This window comes from Heloderma suspectum, chromosome 6 (genome assembly GCF_057233095.1).
Source record: "Heloderma suspectum isolate Gila_16-S chromosome 6, 16-S_ref, whole genome shotgun sequence".
Classification (NCBI taxonomy): Eukaryota; Metazoa; Chordata; class Lepidosauria; order Squamata; family Helodermatidae; genus Heloderma; species Heloderma suspectum.
In genome coordinates, this window is record NC_139463.1 from 57880197 (window position 1) to 57896331 (window position 16135).

Genomic DNA, 16135 nt, shown 5'->3' on the forward strand with positions numbered 1-16135 from the left:
CATTTGGACCTGTAATGGCCCCAGGCCTGTAACCAAGGCACCAGTAGTTTTAGAGGGGCCTAGAGATCCATAATGCTCTCTGCTTTGGTTCATTATCAGTGCAATTCTCTTGCTAGTGGGCCTCTTGGCTGGTAAGATGAGTCAAAGGTCGATATCGCTGCCTCAGCACATTCCATGCTAACGAGCTCTGAACTGTTTATCTTATCAGGGCCTAGGATGCGCCTGAGAAGTGAGGCTCTGTTTATGCTAAGCTACAGGTGTCTGTGCTGGGAAAGTTCTGATTGTTTTCCTTCTGAACAAGCACTGTTAGTCTATGCTGGGAAAGTTGCAGATGAACGCTAATTAATGCTTGCTGCTGTCATGCTGCCTCACTGCTAACATGTATGGTATACAACCCATTTTACCCCTTGGCTCTGGGTTCAGAGAAGCTGTCTGATCCAACCATTGGGTACGCCTGTGCGCTGTAAATACTCAGTAAAGTCTCCTTGTAAGCAAACCTGGATCTGGCTTATCATTATCTCGGCACCTCTAAGTTCTGGAAACCCACTGCAGGGGCGCACAGGACCAAAGTGGTGCACAACCCTATTAAGTATCTAATTTAAAAGTAAAGAAATGGCTAACTTTTAACTGTAACTAGTTAATTTTGTATTAACTTCCCATGATTGGTTCTGCATATAATATGTGGTTGGCTAGAGTGTGGATCTCTCTCCTTATCCGTGCATGTTAGTTTTGCAGTTCAAGTTCATGTGAACAATACAACAGGTGATGATGTAAAGTACTTTTCGCACTGTGAATGTAAAACACCTTTCACACTGTGAAAGCATTGCACAATTATTATTGTTGTTACTATCAACAACAATGTATTTTTATGTTGTTGTATCATTGTGTTTAAGCGACTGTTCTGTAATTATTATGTGATAGCTTATGACCATTTCTATGTGATGTAAATGCTAATATTAGTATATTATTACACTTTGCAGAACGTCACTGTAGAAGTATTTCAGTACAACTAAAGAGCAAAGGAAAGAGGGTGCCATGATAGGTACTGCCACATCAGACCGCAGTCAGCATCTTTCAAACATATGTCTAGGAACAAAACAGCAAAAGCAAGCAGTCAAATCTCAAATGCAAGACCAGAAATATAAGAGCTCAGGTAGACGTTGTTGCTCCAGCAAGGCTCAGCTGGAAAAGGAACTCCTGAATACTCCTTCCTGCCCAGGACGGGACAATGGCCAACCTGAGTGGATGGGTGGAGGCTGGCCTGATCTGGAAAGTTCTTCCACAAGAGGCTTAAGTTCCATGGCTCACCACTTGGGGCAGTGGTCAGCACATTGCAGTGCAGGTTTAAGAGGCTATTATTCTATTGAGCATTATTTAATTTGCTGATCATGATAGGTTTGTATTTTAATTACCATCATGAGGGATTGGGGGCTTTACAGCCAAAAGCGGGGGATATAAATATTTTAAATAAATAACAGAGCTTTCCTATGCATTTCTACTTGGAAACAAGTGGCATTGAGTTCTATGGCACTTATTTCCAGGTACGTGGATATGTGATTGCAGCCTAAATGATTTTTGATCAGGAAACTAAACAGGGGGAAGGGTTAATCTTCCATATTTCCACTGCCACCACTCTAATCAATCTCAGAGCCATTTGTATGAGATACAACTTCAACAGTATCTCCTCATATTTGGATGCTTGCAGACCTGCAACCAGGGACAACTTTACGAATACCGGTCCTCTGGCCAATGTCAGCTGAGCTGAGAAGACTGAGGCAGGGCAGAGGTGCTGCCTTGGTTGGGAGCAATACTGGAGGATGGAGGATGGACAGACCTCAAGTGACAAATCTGCCATCCTCTTGGCATGGATGTCTTGGTGGTGAGGCCTGCTTATTTTCTCCTCCTGGTTTTGGAGACAACTCTCTCCCAAGGCCAAGAAATGCTATAAAGCACCCAAGTGTAATGTATAACCATTTCAAATGAGCATTTTATTATACAATAAGTTAAAATTCAATCGTGCATAAGGAAGCAGAATATGCCCATAAACAACTGGGGTGGCCACAATTAAAGCTGGACTGAGGTTACAAAATGCACAGAAGGAGATACATTATAAGAATACACAAGTCTCAAAATACACAGGGATGGGAATCTGGCAGTGTACGTGTTCCGTGGATCTTCATCAGAGGTAATCCTGTTGAATGTGAATTCTTACTCCATTAAACTACAGTTTCAGTTGGTTGTATCAAGGCCAAACTCATGGTTTGAACCCCCAAAGTAGGCTGCAGTCTTCTATTTGTATCTATTGTCTTTAAGAATTGGAGCCTTGGCATGAGAAAAAGAAAGAACGGATAAGTTGGCATTTGCGGTTTTTCCTGTAAAAATAATTGACCATGTTTGGCCTTAATAGAACTGAATATCTCATCTCATCCTAGCTCTGGAGACATCACTCTTCTTGCGTGCCACTTTCTGGTGGGGATAAGGTGATCCCCCACCCCCCTTATGTACCTTTCCCTTGGCAGCAATATGGGATGATGGAGGATGGGCAGAACTCAAGTGACAAATCAGCCATCCTTTTGGCATGGTTGTCTTAGAGGTGATGGAGGTATATCATCTCAACCTGGCTTTGGAAACATCTCTTTTCAAACATGCCACCATCTGGTGGGGCAAGAGGATTGACCCCTCAATGGCACTGCTTCAGAATTGCCAGCCACTTGGGCAAGTAGGTAATTTGCCTGCCCAAGATCCCAGGCTCAGTCCTCAGCAACTCCAGCTTGGGGCAGGGAAAGACCCCCATCTGAAACCCTGGAGAGCTGCAGCAAGTCCGTGTAGAGCAGTGAAGAACCTCAGGCCCAGGAGCTGAATCCAGCCTTCCTGGGGTCCCAGTCCAGCTGTCTGGGGTTTGCCAAATGGCAATGCACCCTTCAGCCGGCCCCACACCTTTCCCCCAAATGCTGATCATTTGGTGGTTTCCCAGCTTTTGTTTGGTTCTCTTTTTTGATATAAGAATTTTATTTTTAAAAAAGAAACAACAACATAAACACACAATACACATAATGTATTGTCTAATGTTGTCCCTATCCTCAAAAAGGGTAAAAAGGAGGAACCTGGGAACTACAGACCAGTCAGTCTGACATCCATCCCTGGGAAAATTCTGGAGCAGATGATAAAGCAATCCATCTGGAAGCACCTTGAAAACAATGCCGTGATTACTTGCAGCCAACATGGATTTGTCAAAAACAAGTCCTGCCAGACAAATCTGATCTCATTTTTTGATCAAGTAACCTCCCTTGTAGACCGTGGGAATGCTGTAGACATCATATACCTCGGCTTCAGCAAAGCTTTCGACAAAGTGCCCCATGACATCCTGATGAGCAAACTAGCTCAAAGTGGGCTAGATGAAACAACAATCTGGTGGATCCACAGTTGGCTACAGAATCGGACTCAAAGAGTGCTTCTCAATGGGACCTTCTCAAACTGGGGAGAGGTAATGAGTGGGGTACCACAGGGCTCAGTCCTGGCCCCAGTGCTCTCCAACATTTGTATTAATGACTTGGAGGAGGAGGTGCAGGGAATGCTGATCAAATTTGCAGATGACACAAAATTGGGCGGGATAGCTAATACTTTGGAAGACAGAAACAAAATTCAAAGTGATCTGGATAGACTGGAGCGCTGGGCAGAAAACAACAGAATGACATTTAATAGGGATAAATGCCAAGTTCTGCACCTAGGAAAAAGAAACCAAAGGCACAGTTACATGATGGGGGATACGTGGCTCAACAACACTACAATCGAGAAGGATCTTGGAATTGTTGTCGATCACAAGCTGAATATGAGCCAACCATGTGATGTGGCTGCAAAAAAGGCCAATGCTCTTTTGGGCTGCATTAATAGAAACATAGCTTCCAAATCCCAGGAAGTCCTAGTTCCCCTCTACTCAGCACTGGTTAGGCCTCATCTGGAGTACTGTGTCCAGTTCTGGGCACCACACTTTAAGAAGGATGCAGACAAACTGGAGAGGGTTCAGAGGAGGTCAACAAACATGATCAGAGGACTGGAAACAAAGCCCTATGAAGACAGAGTGAAAGAACTGGGCATGTTTAGCCTTGAGAAGAGAAGACTGAGGGGAGATATGATAGCACTCTTCAAGTACTTGAAAGGTTGTCACAGAGAAGAAGGCCAGGATCTCTTCTTGATCATCCCAGAGTGCAGGACATGGAATAATGGGCTCAAGTGACATGAAGCCAGATTCCGGCTGAACCTCAGGAAAAACTTCCTGACTGTTAGAGCAATACGACAATGGAACCAATTACCTGGGGAGGCAGTGGGCTCTCCCACACTGGAGGCGTTCAAGACGAGGCTGGACAGCCATCTGTCAGGGATGCTCTGACTTGGATTCCTGCATTGAGCAGGGGGTTGGACTCGATGGCCTTGTAGGCCCCTTCCAACCCTACTATTCTATGATTCTATGATTCTACATACACTAAAATATCTCTTAAGATTGTAAGATATCTACCTTTGGCTCCCCTTACACAACAAATGCTTATTATTATTTTCTACTTCTTATCTTAGTTGCTTATCATACATTAAGTTCACAGACATTATCTCATTTCTCTCCTAATTTTTAACAACAAAAAATAAAGAAAAAAGGAGAACTAACCATCTCAAGGTTCAAAATCCACATACATAGACATCATTTTTCTCTATTTCTTGTACAAATTCTATAAAAGGTTTCCAATCTAACATAAATTTAGTTGTTGATCCTTCTTTAATTATAATATTAAGTTTTTGCCATCTCTGCCAGCTCCATCATTTTCATCATCCACTCGCTCACAGTTGGTCTTGTTTCATTATTCCACTTTTGTGCATACAATAACCGTGCAGCCCTTGTCAAGTAGAGAAAGAGGGTTCCCCCCTTCTCTTTTACGTGTTTATCTGGTAGACCCAATAAAAAAGTTTCTGGCTTTAATTCTATAGTTGTCTTTAATATTCTTTGAGCTAAAGACTGTATTCGTTTCCAAAATATTTTAGCTTTTTTACAAGTCCACCATAACTGATAAAATGTTCCGTCCTGATCTTCACATTTCCAACATTTTCCAGAAACACCGTTATACATTTTAGACAGTCTGAATGGTGACATATACCATCTATACATCATCTTATAAAAATTCTCTTTATGACTTGTACATAAAGTACATTTTAGAACTTTTCCCCACATAACTTTCCCACTCTTCCATTGATATATTATGACCAACATTTTGTGCCCATTTTATCATACAATCTTTTACTTGCTCATCCTCTGTCTCATACCTGTTTGTTTCAGATTCTGTTTGTTCAAATCCACCATTTTTCCAGCTTTTGTTTGGTTCTCACGCCCAATTCTAGAAGGCTGGAATGCCTCTCCTAAGGTTCAGTGACAAACAGTAAGAGGTTGAATCAGAAACATGCTGGTATTTTTGGTATTTTGGCCTCACATGTTTTGACTTTGGCCCCACACTCACTGGAATATGGCCCCCAAAGTTTTTCTAAAATGGGATTCAGCCCTTGGGCTGAAAGAGGTTCTGTCCCACTGGTGAGGGCAATACTGACATAGATAGACCAATGATAGATAGACCATTCCTCTTTGAACAGGAGCTACCATGCCTTGCTGGGATTTGCTTTTATTCCTCATTCTGGCCTGATTTCATATTACAAAATGTGTGTATCCCATGACTGTGGGAGGTTTCAGGGGTTCCAGTGCTTACCCAGGAGTACGTTTCCTTCGAAAGAGTTCACTACTATCACTAGAGGCTTCTGGAATGTCTTTGATTTGAGGTTTATTTACACACATATATAGGCTGAGCATAAGATGAAGGTCCACAACATTAAGGCTCCAAGAGAGATCCCTGTTCCCCCTCCAATGTCCAGGGGAACCAAGAGTGCCACGGGATTTCTTGCAGAGAGGAAAGTCTGCCCTCTGTCTCCTTTTCAGATCCCGTTTTGGCTCAGACTAGGGATGTACAAAAGGGACTTACCTGGTCCCGCAGCTTGCTTCGCGGTGGGGGGGAGGCGCTTCGGTTCTCCCCCCGAAGTTCAGGCCGGGGGGGGAGGCGCCCCGCCTTGCCCGGCCGAAATTCAGGCTGGGGGGGGAGGCGCCCCGCCTCGTCTGGCCGAAATTCAGGCCGGGGAGAAGTGCCCCGTCTCCCCGGCCGCAAAAGAAAAAGTGAAAAAAAACCCCACACACCCGTGATAGGTTACGTAACGATTTACGCAGCCTATCACGGCTAGATTTCCAAAGTCAGCCGTGATAGGCTATGTAAATTGTTACGTAGCCTATCACGGGTGACTTTGAAAAAAAAAAGCTCGTACGCAAATGGCGGCGCCCATGGGCGCCGCCATTTGCGTACATGCTTTTTCCCCCCCCCAAAGTCACCCGTGATAGGCTACGTAACGATTAACGTAGCCTATCATTGCTGACTTTGGAAATCTAGCCGTGATAGGCTACATTAATCGTTATGTAGCCTATCACGGGTGGTTTTTTTTTTAACTTTATTTTGTAATGGTGGCGGCGGCAGCTGGTCAGAAGACAGGCCGCCGCCCCCGCCCCCGCTGAACCGCCACCGAACCTCCTCCGGGACCTGCCGCCGGGAGGGACATTCGCAGGAGGTAAGTCCCATCCCAGAGGGGTGGCGGGGGGGTGGCGGAGAATTTCACCAACAATTTCAGGGGGCCGAATGCGTTGGCATTCGGCCTCCCGGAGATTCAGAGAGAAATTCTCTGCCATCCCTAGCTCAGACAGCTTGTCGCACTCAGGGGTTTGTCTGGTTTGTATACCCACAGTTAGTGCCAATTTTCTGGGTAGAAAGGCAGGGTGAAAATTAAATAAATAAATGGCTCTCGCACCAAACTCCGTTAGGACATTCCTTACAGAGGGGGAAGAGAAAGGGAAGCCCCCTCCCCGTCCATTCAGGGGGAGAACAAATGAGTCATCCCTCTCCACCACCTCTTCCTTCTTGACCCATCATAGTTCCCATTGAGGCTCATCAACAGAAGGTTACAGGCTATCACCTGTCCATTGTCAGGTCATGGAGAGAGATTAGCTCCAGGCATCTCCTCTATTTATTGAAATCTTAGAATCAAGAGTCACAGAGATGGAAGAGATCCTGAAGGTGTTTGCAGTCAAAGTTTCTGGGATGAAAGGGACCCCTAAATGTCGTTCAGACCAATCCAAATCCACACCAATATTACAGCTTTCCATTACTTGAAATTAATGGGTGAACAAACAAAACACCATTCAACCCACTCAGTATAAAAATATCTAGCTATAATAACCTTGATTAGATAGATTTATTTTAAAATAAAACAAATCAGGATCACAGTAACTCCTGTCAGCATAAATATGATGGTAAATTGTGATGGATTGACTGAAAAATAATGTAGCAGAGAGTTTCCCAGTATAGTATAATCACAGATTTTTTCTCCTTATTAAATTATCTTTACAATTGAGATTGGGCCTCAGGAGAATAATGTAACATTTGGGGAGAAAGATGCATCCCAAGAGACCACCACCAGAAGCCAAGATGGAGAAGACCTCCACAGCCATCATGGACTTTCCCTTGGTGCTCAGGTAGGTTGGCAAAAAGGAGACCCAAACACTGCAAAACACCAACATGCTGAAGGTAATAAACTTGGCTTCATTGAAGCTGTCAGGCAATTTTCTAGCTAGAAAAGCCACCAAGAAGCTCACGAGAGCCAGGAAACCCATGTAACCCAAGACAGTGTAAAACATGGTGGCTGAGCCTTCATTACATTCAACTATGATCTCTGTTGCCAGGGAATGGAAGTCCAAGTTTGGGAATGGGGGAGAGGTCACTAGCCAGACACCACAGATAACACCTTGGATGAGAGGACAGGCCAGGACAATGGAGTTTGTCAGTTGTCTCCCCAAGAATTTTCTTGCTATGTTTCTGGGTTTGGTTGCCATGAAGGCCAGAACCACCGTGACAGTTTTTGCCAAAATAGAAGAAACAGCAACAGAGAACGTGATGCCAAAAGCAGCTTGTCGGAGAAGACAGGTGACCTTCATGGGCTGACCAATGAAGAGGAAGGAGCAGAGGAAGCAGAGCAGGAGGGAGATGAGGAGGATGTAAGTGAGGTCTTGGTTGTTGGCTTTGACGATTGGTGTGTCACTGTGTTTAATGAAAGTTGCCAGCACTAGAGCTGTGATCAGAGAGAGGAAAAGGGCTAGAGAAACTAAAACAAAACTCAGTGTCTCTTGATAGGAAAGGAAATGGATCTTCTTGGGGATACAGTGGTCTTGGTTCCTGTTTGGGTGTTGATCTTCTGGGCACAGGGTACAGTGATCTGCATCTAGAGTGAGCAAACACTACTGAAATATCTCAAACATGACAGAGATGTCCTTTCTGTGGTGGTCAATTCAGACCACAAAGAAGGAGAAGGAAATATCCACTCTGTAGCTTATTTTACTCTTAAGTATATAACATTTGTTTGATAGCTATCTGTTTAAGCTTCTGAAATGTATTTAATAAGACCACAGATGGAAAGGGTACAAAACTGTTCCTTTTCTTTTCTTCTTGTTTTTACATGCCTATCCGCTGTACCAGACTTACATTTGATATTTTGCAAGGGGGAAAACCCAAATTCTGTACCCAGGAATGAAAACCGGGCAACTGTAAGAACTGAACCATGACCTTTAACCTGCAGCTCCATCTGAATGAGTAAATAAATAAATAGATCCCTATCTGTCATTTTCTTCAGCTTATGGACTGTCCTCTATGTGGGCTAACATGCTCCAATTATTACACGAATGACCAACCACCTGTCCTGATCAGTGTTCTACCCAAACAGCTTCAGGTCTGGTGCCAAAACAGCCATTTTTTAAAGAGATGCATGAGAGTTATTATTTTAAGATTTTAGTAGAAGAATTCTTCAGGAAATTGTGAATACTTTGCAAGCAAATAAAGAACAGAAGGATGCATTCCAAATGGAATTGACAGGAAAAATATTCCTAGGGGAAATGGTGGACTCTTCTCCTTGTCTATGATCATAGAATCATAGAATCATAGAATAGTAGGGTTGGAAGGGGCCTACAAGGCCATCGAGTCCAACCCTCTGCTCAATGCAGGAATCCAAGTCAGAGCATCCCTGACAAATGGCTGTCCAGTAGGGGTGGACGAAAGTCACTTACCTTTCATCTAAGGTTGTTCGCGGTGGGGGGGAGGCGCTTCGCTGCTCCCCCTGCGAAGTTCAGGCCGGGGGGGGGGGAGGCTTCCCGCCTCGCCCCGGCTGAAATTCAGGTCGGGGAGGAGGCTTCCCGTCTCGCCCGGCCGCGAACTTGAAAGTTTTTTTTTTTTTAAACGCCCCCGTGATAGGCTACGTGACGATTAACGTAGCCTATCACGGCTAGATCTGCAAAGTCAGCCATGATAGGCTACGTTAATCGTCACGTAGCCTATCACGGGTGACTTAAAAAAAAAAAGCGCGTACGCTAATGGCGGCCCCCATAGGGAGCCGCCATTCGCGTTCCTTATTTGGTCGCTGTAGTCTACGTAAATGTTTACGTAGACTACGGCGAAAATAAGGGCAACGCAAATAGCATTGCCCTTATTTTCGCCGTAGTCTATGTAAATCTTTACGTAGACTACAGTGACCAAATAAGGAACGGGAATGGAGGCTCCCTATGGGGGCCGCCATTATCCGTATGTGCTTTTTTTAAAAAAAGTCACCCGTGATAGGCTACGTGACGATTTACGTAGCCTATCACGGCTGACTTTGCAAATCTAGCCGTGATAGGCTACGTTAATCGTCACGTAGCCTATCACGGGGGCATTTTTTTTTCTTTCATTGGAATGGCGGCGGCGGCAGCCGGTCAAAAGACCGGCTGCCGCTCCCACCCCGCATGAACACCCGCTGAACCGCCGTCCGGACCCGCCACCGGGAGGGACATTCGGCGAAGGTAAGTCCCGTCCCGGGGATGTGTGTGCGGGGTGCGGGGGGGTGCGGAGGATTTCTCCCCGAAACTTGTTCGGGGGGCTGAACACGTTGGCGCTCAGCCCCCCGAAGTTTCGGGGAGAAATTCTCCGCCATCCCTACTGTCCAACCTCGTCTTGAAGGCCTCCAGTGTGGGAGAGCCCACCACCTCCCCAGATAATTGGTGATCTTCTCCTTGGCCCTGCTCCACTCTGACCCCTGTGCATTTCGCACTTTTATATGGCTCACAAACTTTGAGCTACCTGTCCAGTTGGAAATCCTCCTTTCCGGACAATGATCACATCTGTAGCAGCAAACCAGCTTCCCTTCTGGAACTTTTCTCCAGTACCCTGGAGAGCACCTCTCCACACACCTTGCAAAGGCTGTCTTCTAAAAGGGAAAGACAAGCAGTTCAGGATATCCAGTGACAACAATTGCACTAAAAGGGGGTACTCAGAAGAGATTCCCATTATATGATTTTATTCATTTTTATTTATTTGTGGCATTCATATACTGCTCAATAAAATAAATAAAATAAAATCTCTCAGCGGTTCACAATGTTAAAATACAGTATTAAAAACACAACATTAAAAAAAACCTTCCAACTACAGTGAAATAAAATCAAGGGGCAGTAAAATGGAGCAGCATAATTCATTTACTTCCAGCCCAGAGAAAGTCTGGGTGAAACAGTGTGTTTTCAGGAGGCGTTTGAAAGACATTGCTTTTTCTTCCTCCCGAACTCCACAAGGATGGTGTAGTGATGGATAGCATCACCAATTTAAGGAGGGCCAAATATCTTCTGGATGTCAGCAGAATAATTAGAAACACCATAAAAGAGGCTCAAAGGGGAGAGATAAATTGTAATGCTGGAAGTGGCTGTATCCTGCTGAAGTCAAGGGGAGGGCCCCACTGCAAATCCCCTCCCCCTCCCATGACATCAGGGAGTCCACCGCACTCACTTGTCCAGGGACAGAGCCTGGGACATTTGTCTGCAAAGATGGTTATTCATCACTGGACAACGACCCTTCCCTGGACCCAATAGGTCTTTGATCTCACCTAGAAAGAAGGGAGAAAGCTTCCTCTCTTGGGATGTATAAAAATGTAATAAATAAATAAATAAATATTATTTAGTTCTCCCATGACTCTAGAAAATAGGGAGGCAAACTTTTCTGACCCAGTGGCACATTTGCCCATTTGGGTGCCTGCGGATTTCTTTCTTTTCCTCCCCAACACTGCTTAGATTCCTTCTTTTCTTCAACCCCTAGCTTGGATTCCCTCCTCCCATATTTCTTCCAGTGGAGGCTGCAGAGCACCTTGTATAGCTCCTTAAAGTTCTGACTTCTGGTGACTGAAACCCTGAGCAGATTCACTATTCCACTGACATTGGAGCCAGCAGCCTCCACCGATTTCTTCCCTCCACTGCTGCTGACATTTCCATGGGGTTGGGGGTGGTAAAAGGGATGGTGGGCGAGTAAGAGGTTTGTCAGGTGCCTTTAGTTGTCTTGACGGAGGGGCCCTTGCTGACCACCACCCTAGAATATTCACTTCAACCCCACCTCTGTAGCCCACACAATTGCATCAGATTGAATGGTGAAGTCTTGGCCTGGAGAGGCCCCCGAATCCACACCTCCAACTTTCACAGGATAAAAAGATCCATTTGGGAAGTAGATCCAGTTCAGGATATCATATTTCTTGACATATTCAGTGAAAGAGACTTCGTCTCCAGCACTGTTGTTAAACCGGACGCTCCTCAAAGGATCAAGAATCTGAAATGGAAGAGATACTTAGAAAATCACCTAGGGAGGTGGTGGGCTCTCCCACACTGGAGACATTCAAGATGAAGCTGGTCAGCCACTTGACAGGGATGCTTTGACTTGGGTTCCTGCACTGAGCAGGGGGTTGGACTCGATGGTCTTGTAGGGCCCTTCCAACCCTACTATTCTATGATTCTGTGAAAACAGGGTAGGTTACAGAACACAGGATCATTAGAAGCTGCCTTATATCAAGGGTCAGGCCACTGGTCCATCTAGCCCAGTATTGTCCACACTTAGTGGCAGCAGCTCTCCAGGGTTTCAGGTAGGATTCTTTCCTAGCTCTACCTGGAGAAGCCTGGGATTGAACCTGGGACCTTTTGCATACAAAGCGGGTGCTCTGCCACTGAGCTGGGGCTCCTCCTCCTGTGAGTGAGTTCTGGTGTCTTCTAACATACTGCAACTGCCATTAAGTTAGAAGACTGCTTTTTTCCTGTGCAAATTTTTTTAGTTGAATGCTTTAGATTCATCTTGTTTGGGCACTAACCGTTACAATATGCTTGCCGAGTGTTTGATGCTTTTTGGTTGGTGTCTACATGCTATAACACACCCTCATATCTTTTAGTGGGAGTTGGAGGGAGTTTGCTCATAGCAGCAAAGAGACCAACACCTGGAGGTCTTCAGCTGGCAGTCAGGAAGGAACATGGGGCAGGGGGAGATACCTCCTATGTGGTCTTTGCTTCTGAGGGTTGAGGGGAGCAATACTGATTATAGAGAAGAAATAAATGTTTGGGGTAGAGACATGCCTGGTTCCTCTCTCCTCAATATCCATAGACATAAATACATAATCATTACATAAGCAGTATGTCTGCATGAATGTCTACTCACTTCTTAATGCTCTTTAAGGGAAATCATGGCCATGAAAGAATATCCATGTGGAATATCTTTCTTATGAGCTTTAGAGTGGCTCCCAGGTTCACCCTTTGCTTTCAGGATCAGACCATTGAAAAACCACCAAGGTACCTTTTATAAGATTCCCAAATCTGAAGGGGGAAGTTACCTGCCAAGGCTGGATATTCAGAAGCCTCTTGCCTTCCTTCATCATTGCACGTTTGGCTCCAGATACAGCATGTAACGCATGAGCCACAGAATACACACCATTGTAGACAGCGTAGCTGCGACTGAACATCTTCATTTTGAACAAGGAGGCTGGCAGGTCCTCTGGCTTCTCCTTCCCGGTACATTTTTTGTATTTCCATTGAAAGGTTTGGCCTGATTTCAGAAACTTACAGCCAAATGCCCTTTCCCACCAGAAATGGAGAAAAACATCTCCTTGTGGTTGGAATGGATCTAAAGCTGAGAGGAAACGCTTGAACTCTGGCACAGCCCTTCTGTTGACTCTGAAGTGCAAGGCACCATGAATGGTTTGGAGATACCGCTCTCCCAAGGGGGATCCTGTCACATCCATTTCCCAGTGGGAGGTCATGATCCAAACCTTCCTAAATTGGTTTTTTGTCTTTTCTTTATGATTACCCAACAAAACTGCTAATTGTATTATAACACTGGAGTCCCCAAAGATAATCACCACTTGGGGCTCCAACCAAGAACTGGGAATAAAGCCAGCCTTGACACGATTCATATAAAGCTGGTCCATTGACTTGAAGATTTCTGTGAAGGCCACACAGATGTCATTCTGCTTTAGCATTGGTGTCAGAGTTTGGATGAAATTTTCACCACTGTCGTCACTGTGAACAACCAGCCCAATCCAGTTCCAGTGGAAATGGAGGAGCAGCCGGACTAAGCCCACATACAGAGGAATTTCATTGGGATCGATCCGGAAGAAGGAAGGAAATACCATTTTCTCTGCCTGAACAGGGTTGAATATGCCATAACCAAGCTGAAGGAGAGAATTCCCTGTTTGTCTATTGCAGAAAAATTTTGTGGCATTTTAAAGATTAGCACATTTTTTATGGCATAAGCTTCCCTGGATTACTACAGATGAATTCAGATGCATGATGTGCTACCAAGAAGGAAGTTGTTCATTAAAAAAACAGATATTTAAATATAAACTGAAGTTCCGTGATATCTTTAAGACTCCCCCTGTGTCGATATGTCCCCCCAAAGTCAGGTCTGCCATGCAGGTAACTCTGACACAGTTTCTAACCATTGCAATGAATACGCACATGGGTTTATATTCAAAGCATGGGACTCTTTTTAACACATACTGGTAGCTTTCTAGCTATAGAGCCCCTTTCCAAAGACAATATTGATAGCCCAATACATAAAAGACTGACAAACTGTATATTGTTGGGGGAGGGGCTTCCCCCAATCCTCGAAGGTGTCACTGCATTGGTTGAGTGCAGCAAGAGCAACAAGGAGTCTTGTAGCACCTTCTTTGTGAGATTTAAAGGTGTCGCAACGCTCCTTATTTCTCACTATCCAAAACCTTTTCTTATGCAACAGACCAACTGCTAGCTAGGAATAGATGCAATAGCCTCCTGAGATTCCTGGCTACCACTAAGGTTACCATGTGGCTGTTTAGCCAAAGTCAGAAGCCCCCCTACTCCTGCCACCCAGGATTGACTAAACACACCTACTGCATGGGCAGATGTTTTCAAAGTTTGACCTTTCCATCTTAGGGTTCCCAAGCTCTGCATGTTTCTTACATCTATCCCCAGATGCATGTCTCCCACATCTATCCCCTTACCTGTGGGATCTTGTAGATGCCCATTAAGGATGCGATCTCCCTTGAGGATTTGGAGTCGAGACCCCCAATAACTGAGAGCAGTTTATCCTGCCTGTCACATTTATAATTGGGCATCATTCTCCCCTGAGTGGACAGCATAGAGAGACTGTTCTCATGCATCACACTGACAATGTCCATGTGCTCATAGATGCGGAAGCCGAGCGTTATGTTGGGAAGGAGAGTTCCAGCCTTGTTGAGCTCAGTGATGGCAAATGCCAAGGCCAGAAAGTGCTGGTAGTTCCTGATTATCGTCCTGTAATGATGAGAGTGACATTGGGAGGTGGGTGGGGATCCCAACATGACTGATGGGAAGTAGTGGGTTAAAATGTCCATCTTGTTCAACCCTCTTTGAACAAAGGCAAAACCTTCTTAAGCAAAGACATCTATGTGAAGGATTCACGGACAAATTTAGATTACCCCACTGACACATTGAGACATGAAGTCTTGCTAGTTGCATTTAGCTTAATCTAAGAGCTTTACGGCCACAAATGGCGTAGCTGACGCCATTTGCGTCCGGAGTGAGCCCTCAGCCAGCGATGCGGCACAGCTGGTGCTATGGAGCCAGCCAGCGGCTCTGTGGAATCTCCATGGAGCAGAGCCAGCTAGGGATGTCAGAGAATTCCCCCCGAAATCCATCACGGAATGAAGCCCCCACCCCCCCAACCCATGAAAGGCTCACAGGACAAAGTCCCTGCTGCCCCCACCCCACAAAAGGCACGCGAAACGGAGCACTTACCTGCTCCCGTCCGCGCTGCTTTGCACATGGCGGCCCTCCTGGCTGCCATTTGCTTCCTCCTCTTCCTAGCCATGATAGGCTATGTAAATACTTATGTAGCCTATCATGGCTAATGCATTTGCGTCCCTGCGGAGGCCGTGATAGGCTACGTAAGTATTTACGTAGCCTATCACGGCGGGGGTGGGGGAAACCCCAGCGTATGCAAATGGCGGCGGCTACCGCCATTTGCATATGCTGGGATTTTTTCCCCCTTGCCATGATAGGCTACGTAATTATTTACGTAGCCTATCACAGCGGGGGAAAAAAAACCCAGCATACGCAACTGGTGGTGGCTACCGCCATTTGCGTACACTGGGGTTTTTCTCCCTGCCATGATAGGCTATGTAAATATTTACATAGCCTATCACGGCTCACTACAGGGACGCAAATGGCGGCGGCTATGACAGCCGCCATTTGCGTCCCTGCAGGGCTGCCCAGCGGCCAGATGTCCGGCTGCGGGCAGCCAGAGCCGGCCGGTGGCTCTGTGGCTTGGGCGCGGAGCGGAGCCGGCCAGGCAGGATTCTGGGGGGAGGGACGGAGCTCCTCCCCCCCGTTGAGGATTCCGGGGGGAGGGATGGAGCGCCTCCCCCCCACCGCAGATGCCCCTGCGTGGAGCCAGGTAAGGGATTCGTACATCCCTAGAGCCAGCTGAAGAGGATTCTGGGGGAGGACCGGCTCGCCTCCCCCCATGGGCGGATTCCCCCCCAGAGCAGCAGGTTGGGAATCTGCCCATCCCTACACAGCGGTGTAGTGGTGGCAGGTCACCCTGGGGCCTCACTCCAGTACTTTTTTGGAAGCCAGCCCCCAGCTGGGGCGCAGTCTGCTAGGGAAGGCGGAGGGAGCAGAGGGAGTGCGGGCGGCTGCCTCTTGTCTCATCTACTGTGCAGAGCAGGCCAG

The 16135-nt window shown here is 46.1% G+C and overlaps 1 long non-coding RNA gene across 1 annotated transcript; it reads right to left on the reverse strand.

The window, feature by feature from the left end:
• Nucleotides 1-1961: 1961 nt before the first annotated feature.
• LOC146340936 (uncharacterized) lies at nt 1962-15266 on the reverse strand. The gene is made up of 6 exons (XR_014784095.1): nt 15200-15266; nt 11763-11915; nt 10926-11022; nt 10230-10356; nt 5308-5400; nt 1962-2322 (listed from the first exon to the last, which is right to left on the reverse strand). It is a non-coding gene; the product is annotated as an uncharacterized LOC146340936 (long non-coding RNA).
• Nucleotides 15267-16135: the final 869 nt, after the last annotated feature.